This window comes from Dermacentor silvarum, chromosome 1 (assembly GCF_013339745.2).
Source record: "Dermacentor silvarum isolate Dsil-2018 chromosome 1, BIME_Dsil_1.4, whole genome shotgun sequence".
NCBI lineage: Eukaryota > Metazoa > Arthropoda > Arachnida > Ixodida > Ixodidae > Dermacentor > Dermacentor silvarum.
Genome location: NC_051154.1, coordinates 185,435,535 through 185,445,196, shown reverse-complemented (window position 1 = coordinate 185,445,196; position 9,662 = coordinate 185,435,535).

Sequence of the window (9,662 nt, the reverse complement as noted above, 5' to 3'; positions counted from 1 at the left end):
ACCAGAGACGCTAGCGCATAAGGGGCGCGAGCGCAGCCCCTGGAAGCGCTGGCGCAGCTGTCGTTTTTGCAAAGTTGGATCACATCACACCGCTTCGCATTGGTAGTGCTCACACGGCTTGCAATGAGCCGGCTTTTCGGTCACATTACGAGACTTTCTTTTGTACTTTTATCCAGGAACTTTGTCCCTTGTTCTCGACTATCGATGACTGTCGTGTAAGAAGCGAAAAGGTTGCTTTAGGACTCTCAGAATGCTCCAGATTCGACTATGTCTAGGGGCTGATTTCGGAACTCCCTGGGTAGTCGATCCCGGGACGCGCGCTTGTTTGGTCGGTGTATGTGTACTGGGTGTAAACAAATTGCAGCAGATCCAACGACTTAGAATCTATATACAGCGAAGCTTTGTGTGAGTGCATGAAGAGTCGAAACACGAGTACACGCACCCGCGCACGCATGCAGGCACGCAGGCACGCACGCACACGCACGCGTGCACACACACGCACGCACACAAACACAAACACAAGCGCGAGCGCACAAAAATTATACCGAGCCGTTTGTTAAACGCTGTTGCTGACTACTAGCGAGTACCAACGCCTTGAAGGCATCATGGTTTTAGAGGCAGCATGCACATACGTACGTAGCGCAATTCGAATTCATTCTATCCTCAAGAAGCGTTTACTTCCTCATTAGCGTGCAGCCGCGGAAGCGCGTAGGCGATCTTTCCGGTTCTTTGTTCTTCGTTCCCCCGCATGGCCGGTGCCGCCGCTCCCGCGGATGCGCGGAGGCGAGCGACATCTGGTGGTGCTACAAGGAACCTAGCGGCGCACGCGGCGCGCATGCTTCGCTGTGATTGGTTCGCGGCAGCCAGGCCACAGCCACGGTCACGAAACCCAGTGAAGTTCGCAAAGAAAAGCTTCGCTTTTAAATGTACTGTGTTAATCTAATTATAACTGGCCTGAGTTCTCATTTGCCGTCCTGAACGTGTTATGTCACAGATCCGTAATCGCGGTGTCGTACCTTAACTTTATTGAAAAATTTGCTTTCACGATGCTCCAGCTATAAAATTTTTGATCGTGTGAGGCGTTGTGATAAAGAAGAAAAAAAAATACAAAGCCTTGGGCATGTTTATTTTTTAACGGCTAATTGAATAAGCAGTGCTTAAGACATCGTGGTTCTATCACCGCATAAAGTTAGACTATTTCTGTGGCATTGTGCAAAAATTTGATCACGACACACGCATCACATTTTCGCAATATTTTATTTCAATTCTTGGTGTTCGCTGCACTAAAAGGAGAAAACTAGATCGAGTCTCGTCCTCTGTGTCACTTAGTGCTGAGAAACATTTACAAAGCAAAATGTCTCACCGGTGTGCGCTGCCATAATGCAAGAAATGAATGAGGCACTCATGCCTAAGGTTAACAGTCCTTTGCACTATTCAGACCTGACCAAACTTCTTAAATAGGATGAGGCTAGATGTTTACATCAGGGTTATGCAGATGTGAAATACACTGCAAAACAGAAATTAAAAAATAAGAACAATGAAAGGACGGAAAATTTCTATTTTACTACAGAAAATTTATTTTAATGGCAGAAACAAAAATTATATCATTTCAAAAGATCTCCTGTGTTTATGTTCAAAGACAGAGTTTTTCTTGATTTTAACAAAATTTGTCCCCATACAATAAAGCAAAAAATTGTGTCATCAATACTGTGAGCAAAATGACAATTGTTCATCGCTTTGCGAGCACCAAATAACATTGGTGTGCAGCTTAATCAGCCACGCAAATTTAGGTAGATAGAGCTCGTATGCACGAGCCAATTGGTCTTAGTTTCTGAATAATATACAGGTGCAATCAGAGTGATGGATGCCGCTCAGAGCATGACTATATAACCTCGTATAGAGTGGATACTTGGACGTGTCACGTAGTGCCGGGTGCCTTGGCGCCAGATATCTTGTCATGGGGTGGTCACATCTCATATGTTCAATGTAGTACACTGTAGAACAGTACACAGAAATATTACGATATATCACAGTTCATAGGGTGATACTGTAAGACAACTGTGAAGTCACTTTTTCTTCTGTAGTCAGCATGTCTCGTTGTTGTTGCTGCTGCTGCTATACTACCAGTGCAGACTCTTCAATGAGCAATAACTCCGTGGCAAGCGCTAAAAACAGCTGCGCTGAAGTTGAACGAAACTTGAAATGGCGGGACTCTGGGACTGTGATCCCTTTCACAACCGCTGTCGCCCATCATCAGACATCCTTTGAATTGCCTGTGAACGTGACCTCATGCGCCCAGTTAGGAGGAACAGACGCCTTCGTGCAAGTCTGGGTCTGCACGCACGCTCTATACGTGCGTGATCGTGGCGTGCCAGTTGCATCCTCTTGATGTCTTCATCGCAACCCCTACTCCCTTTTAGCAAAAGGGCCCGCAGGAGCGGCGCGTGACCTCGCACCCCGCTTATCACACCATGAACCTCACGTTCCCTTTTTGTTTCTTTTATTTCCCGGCTCAACTGCTGCATATGGTATTACGTGGTGGTCAAGAATCGTGCGAACTCAGCGCACCCGCCACGTTCCTTCATCGGCAAGGGGCCCTTCTTTCTCTCATACCCTTCCAGAACCGGCCCGAGATGTAGGGCTGTCCTGCCATCTACATACACGTCCTCACGCGAGCTCACACGCTTATTACATGTGCTGCCCGCCAGCTCATTAATTAGCGGTCGGGTGCTCACGTATTTCCTTCCCCTCTCAACGACCGTTATAACATGCGGTACGCGATATCGCGCCCGGACCCTTTAAAAAGCGCCGTGCGAGGCTTCGCTCCGCTTTCTTCAAATTACCCTTGCACCACACTAGTGGAGATACGCCTCCTTTTCGCGCCTTTTCTCTTCCCTGTTGGGTCCCTGTGCAGGCTTTCGTGAATATACTTTCATCTCTTCGATATCCGGGTGACGGCGATCACGAAGCGCATCGCCCAAGTGGTAGACCACATGCTCCCATAGGACGGTGGGTCATCATTATGCAGGCCTCCTGCTTCTGATTTCCGCTTATATATACTGGCACACGAAGGTTCTCGATCGGTTGCGGCGGCTCAACGGAACCTTGAAATGAACTTCGCCGCAGCCGGAAATTTATTCCGCGGGGAGAAGCCATTGCTGAGATAATTCTAGCGGCAGTATTCCTCAAGAGCTGTCCCTCAATGCTGGTTCCCAGCGGAATCATACGGGACAATAAATATACCCTGCTTTTTTTCTGAGCGCACCCATGGACCACTTGCAGTTGGGAATGTGCGAGGTCGGAGTTATTCGCGGATGTTAGCGATCATACGATTCCATTAGTGGACTTTATAATCATGTTCTGGAAAATCTTCTGTTCATATGAGTGTTTTATTCCTTCTGTCAATCCCAGCTTCGATATCTAAGCGGTGGCGCCGTTGTGTTCAAATTGTTCCTGTGAGAGTTTCTTTGTGATGGTGTGTTCTTTTTACTGCTATGTAGACTAATTCGTATATACGTATATATAGCATTCTATGCAGTCCGCATCAAACAGGTTCGTTACACAGCGGTACCTACTCAGTCAGTGACCCATGTCGGCGTGAAAGAGGTTCTTGAAGAGTGGCACATATGTACACGTTGCCACATACTCATTGAACCATGTTTGTCTGGGGGTTGGTTTCGAATCCTGTTCCCTCAGCACATCAACCCGATGCGCTATACCCATTAGTCCATGGACTGCCCGCTGACCCAGGTAGGCTGTAAAACGGTTAGAGACAAACATATACGTATAAATTTGTTAGCGCCCGGAAAGTGCGGGAAATAGCCTAAGAATGCTAACGCATTTAAACCGAATGTGTTGCACTTCCGGTGCACGTTGGAACACCTAGCTAACGTCGTAAAATTTTTTTTACGAAGAGCCTACTCCCTCGCGGCTGTTGAATATTCATGTCCCAGGTGCGCCTTTAGCACACAAAAGAACGAAGCCCGAACAAATAATGGGCCTGCATTCACAAGATCACTTGAGTTACTATTCTAACAGCTGATGTCAACCGATCGCGATGATGGACATGTTATTAGCGAAGGTGGCCGGCCATATTCCGAACGAAAGGCTTTGTAAATTCGGTCCAATGATGCTTGCGGGCAGTATATATTGGGCAAATGCTGCAAAACTTGGAATTGGCATATTTCTTTCTGAAAAAGCAACCCATCATAAGTTAGCCGCACTTAATTCGGCAATCGCGGGCAAGACGTTTCGTAAAGACAATACGGCCGTACCTGAAACATCGTGGATATTTGTCTTTATTGCGTCGTCCAACGCTCATGTCTACTTACCACCCACAGCGCACGCATTACCTACCTATAATTAGGCATCGGTATTTACCCTGAGGGAGACAGTTCACGATCCATGAGAACTTCTTGCTGGTTACGAATGGGCGATTTGTTGATGGCGCTTAACGTCCTAGATGGATGGATGGATGTAAAACTTTAATGAAAGTCCTGAGGTACGCGACTCAGCGCGCAGCGGGCCGCTCCCCCGTTGGGACAGTCAGGCCATGCCCGACCGCCGCATCGTGGGCCCTCTGACAGCCCATAGTTGCGCCCCGGCATCGGGGCTCTTGATAGCGGAGAGCCACTTGTCCTCATTGATTTGTTCCGTGCCTCGCAACGAGGGGCAACGCCAGAGCATATGGTCTAGGCTAGCGAAGTCATTGCAGTGTCTGCAAGAACTACTGACATAAGTGTCGGGATAAAGCTTGTGTAATAAAGCCGGGCTGGGATACGAGCCTGTTTGCAATAATCTGAGGGTCAATGCCTGCGCTCTATTTAACTTCTTGTGAGGAAGGGGAAAGTCTCTCCTGCCGAGATAAAAGTGCTGCGTAATTTCGTTATATGTTGTTGGTAGATCTCTGTTCTCCACCACTGCGGACCGGCTGGGTAGTTCTCCATGGTCCCGGAAAGCGAGACCTCGCGCCTTGGAGTGGGCCAGCTCGTTGAGGTTTGTGGGGCCTCCCATGATGGATCCCATGTGAGCGGGGAACCACGTGAGAGTGTGGGTGGCGATGCTTTTGCCGTCGAGGATGCGACAGGCTTCCTTACACACGGCGCCAATGCTGAAGGCGCGGATGGCTGCCCTGGAGTCGCTGAAGATGTTGGCATGTTTCTCGTCCAGGAGGGCCAAGGCAATGGCCACTTGCTCGGCCGCACATGACGACGTGCTTCGTAACGAAACTGCGTTAACGGTCGAACCCCTGGGGTTGATGGACACTACTGTGAAATTTTTGCTGTTGCCATATTGGGCCGCGTCAACGAAGCAGCTGCCGCCAGGGAGTTCTGTCACCCGGCGTAGGAGCGCCACGGCTCTGGCCTTCCTTCTTTCCACGTTGCACTGGGGAAGCATATTGTGCGGGGCGGGGGATATGATGATGTGGTCCTTCTGCTCTTTCGGAAGGCCCTGGTAGGAGTCTTCGACCTTAGCCGGGGGGATGCCTATCTCTGTTAGGAGTCGTCTGCCCGCCGTGGTGCCGGAGAGTCTGAGAATCTGTGCCCTTTCTTGTGCTTCTGCAATTTCTTCCAGTGTATTATGAATACCCAACTGCAGAAGTCGGTCTGTGCGTGTGTAGTTTGGTAGTCCTAGCGCGCTCTTGATCCCCCTCCTTATCATGGCATTTAGCTTGTCTGGCTCGGCCATCTTCCAGACGTGCATGGCCGCTACGTACGTGAAATGGCATAACAAGAAAGCGTGGACTAGCCTTATCAGATTCTCTTCACTCAGGCCTCTCCTTCTGTTAGCTACCCGCTTGATTAAACCGATGACGCTATCCGTCTTTTTTGCTAGTTTGTCAATGGTGATGCTATTTGTGCCCGCCCCTTCGAGTGTCATTCCCAAGATTGTAATGGACGCAACTTCGGGAATCGGATCGCCGCACTTAATGTAGAGATTAATGTCGATTTCGGTGGGGGGTTTCCAGTTCTGTGGCTTGCGGCCCTTTCTAGTTGTTCTGTAGAGAAGGAGTTCCGATTTCCTTGGGGAGCACCGGAGTCCCATGTCCGTTAGAAAGCGCTCTGTAGTGTCGACAGCTTCCTGGAGTGCGGCTTCGACTTGTCCGTCAATGCCTCCCGCGCATCAGACAGTGACGTCGTCCGCGTAGATCGTGTGACCGATGCCCTGAAACTTGCCTAGGTATCTCGAGAGGTCGACCATTGCGATGTTGAAGAGGAGCGGTGAGATGACTGACCCCTGGGGGGTGCCTTTTCCGATCAGCTCCATTTTCTCTGATTCCAAATCTCCAGCCTTGAGGATGGTGCATCGTTTGCTCAAGAAAGACCTGACGAAGGCATGGAAGGACGAGCCCCGGTCGAGTTTGGAGATGGCGTTGAGAACGAACTCCTGACGGATGTTATCAAAGGCCAAACCAAGGATGGCTCTCGTGTCTCGAGTGCAGCGTTCCAGGATTTGGACCTTGATAAGCTTCGTGGCGTCCTGGGTGGAGAGGCCTGGCCTGAAACCTATCATGTTGTGAGGAAAAAGGTCGTTGGTCTCGATATACTCGGCAATTCTGTTATAGATGGCGTGTTCGGCCACCTTCCCCACACATGACGTCAGTGAGATGGGGTGGAGGTTGTCCAAGCTAGGCGGTTTACCGGGCTTTGGGATGAGTATGACCTTGGCCACCTTCCATTGTTCCGGTACAATAGAGAGACAAAAAAATTACACCATCTTCCCGTAGGGGAACCCTGAGTAGTGTGCGAAGCAGCCATGGGGTCGACTCTAGTTCCCATTAGTTTTCAGATCGGCCTGTCGCCGCTGCCGTTTCGTGGAAGCGGCTCGAGCCCTCTTCTCCGCGGCGCTGTCCACGGCTCTGACACTGGCGTTGACGCTGGCGCTGTCCGTGGCACTCATCGCGGCGTTGCGGGAGAATGAGAGGACGAAGTGAATGATGATGAGTGGGCGAAGCACCTGGGGATCATTCGGGCAAAACGCCGGAAGCGTTCTCCGGAAACCGGAAGTGAAACCGGAAGTGGACGCCGCACGGCGGAGGGAGGGAGGGAGTGACATAGCCCCGAGCATAAGATGCTTCTCATCTCAAATGTTGTTGTTGTTGTTGTGGCCTCAAAACATGGCTCGTACCCTCGAGGGGAATTGGAAAAATGATTTCCGCGGTTTGGCGATTTGGCGTCGTCATCGTCGACGGCTGTCATTCAGTAAAAGAGTTGACGTATCAGATGGTGGGTTTCGAACTCGGGTGTCTCAGCCTGATGCGAATACATTAAGCCACAGATGCATCCACAGACAGACACCCTTACCAGCTTCACTCATGCAAGCTATGGCACTTTGAGACGCTTGGCGCGTGAGTGCCGTTACATGTTAACAGTTACTAAATTGGAAATACACGCGCTGCTAGCTAACAGAAAAGATAGAAGAAGTCAATGCAGCTGAACCGTCATTTATTCGCAACCATATTTGCTGAACACAAATTCTACAATTTCAATGGGACAAAAGTGGCTGCCCTCCGGTTGCGAGCCCATGTTCACTATAAACCTTTCGTGGTGGCAACCGAAGGCACCGAACGTTTACATGCTGCGGTGTGTGTGTCGCGTTTCACAGCCTTGGCTAAGGATGGTTGCGGGACGTGTTCGCCGCCGAAATCTCGATATACGCGGTTCTGATCGTGATGCGCGGTTTCGATTTATTTATTTTAAATTATGTGGTTTTACGTGCCTAAACCACCATCTGATTATGAGGCACGCCGTAGTGTGGGACTCCGGATTAATTTTGACCACCTGGGGTTCTTTAACGTGCGCTACGACGCAAGCACACAGGCGTTTTTTGCATTTCGCCTTCATCGAAATGCGGCCGCCGCGGCCGGGATTCGATCCCGCGATCTGGTGCTCAGCAGCGCAACGCCTGAGCTGAATGAGCCACCGCGGCGGGTCCCTCGACCTTTGGAAATAAGAGGGATGGCTACGTGAAGTACACGCATTAAGGGGGATGACTAAGCGAATTAAGAGGATGAGTAAGCGAATTAAGAGGATGCGCAAACGAATTAAGAGGGATGACTAACTGAAGTAGACTAAGCGAATTAAGGGGCATGTGTACGTCATGTGTCCGTCTTTAACGCGTCGGCACTTGGGCTTTCGCATTCAAATCGTCTTAGGGATAACATAAGAGACCCTGTGAATTTTGTCACGCCGCCATCCTGATCCTGTCGTCATGGTCGTCCCATTGTGGTGATGATAATGATGATTTATGGATCTTATTGGCCTTCTCATTGTCGTCATTTTAACTTTGGCATCCGACTCTCGTCATGCCATCGTCGTTATAAAGACTTTGTCGTTCCATGGACATCATCCCTTCTTCATCATTCCATTGTGGTCACTGCGTTGGCGTCACACGGTCGTCGTCATGCCGCCATTCTCATGGGCGACCTTGGCAAGAGAGTGGCATAGGCAAAGTTGGAGTATACTGGAGTAGGTCGCATATACAGCCAAAGAAACGAGTCTCGGAGTGACCCCTAGACATTTGAAATAAACGTGAATTCAGGAATACGGCGTGTCCCTACATTACTCGAGTGCTAATCGCATTTCTCTCGACAGTCATCGTGGGATGAACTCAGCCGAATTTATTTTTCATATATTCTAAGACAGCGATCACTAACTTGCCCAGCGACTAACGTCGAGGCTTGGTCTAGTTGGTGATTCATAATCGAATAATAACAGCACGTGCAAGGACGCCACAGAAATATTACACACGCCCACTGCACCGACTCTGAACTGAAAGATCTATTGGCAGCACATATCGTCTACATTGTAATAGCGAGAAGCAAACAAAGGGCCGCGGTATACGCCGAACGCCTGGTTTACTTCTGCTTTTTCTCTTCTCGCGCCCGCTGTCGGAGCGCTCAAGTCCGAAAGCGCCTCTTTATCTTCACCCTCGGCTACGCTGCGGACCTGAAAAAAGAATGAACAGTTCGGTTCAACCGCCGGAACCTTTTCTTGAGGCGTTGCACGTGCACGGCGAAGTTATTTCTTTTACGCCTGTCGTGGCTGGCGCCTAGAATTGAGGTTCTCACGCGCCAGGTGTGCTTGCCTAGGCACTCAGTAACTGTGTATTCACTAGATGTCTTCACAATATATATATATATATATATATATATATATATATATATATATACATATATAGTACATACTAGGGTAAGCCAAACCCTTAAAAAACGATTTTAACGAGTCACGAAATTGACATTCTTTAAACTTTATTTTATTTAAGGAAATGCAGCGTGTGGGTTGTTATCAGCGTATATGGCTTAGACCTTGGCGTATCTTTTTCTACTAAAAAAATGTGGTTGATCCCTCTTATATAGGAATCGGTATAGAACACGAAAGTGAAACGTGTCTTCACAGAAGTAGTGTAATGTTTATTGCACATTGATATATAATGTCTATTGGTGTTTTGTGGCTAAAGCGCCCTTAGGCGTTGATGCACCCACGCTGACGCCTGGTGGCACGTCTCCTCCATCACGACTACCAACGTCGATGACCATGAGCAACCGTCGTGCATATGGAAGCTGCACTACGCTGCACACGCTAGCACAACGCGAAAGACGAAGCACGTAACTGACACACTAATACAACGCGCAAGATAAAGCACGTAACTGAATCGTCACC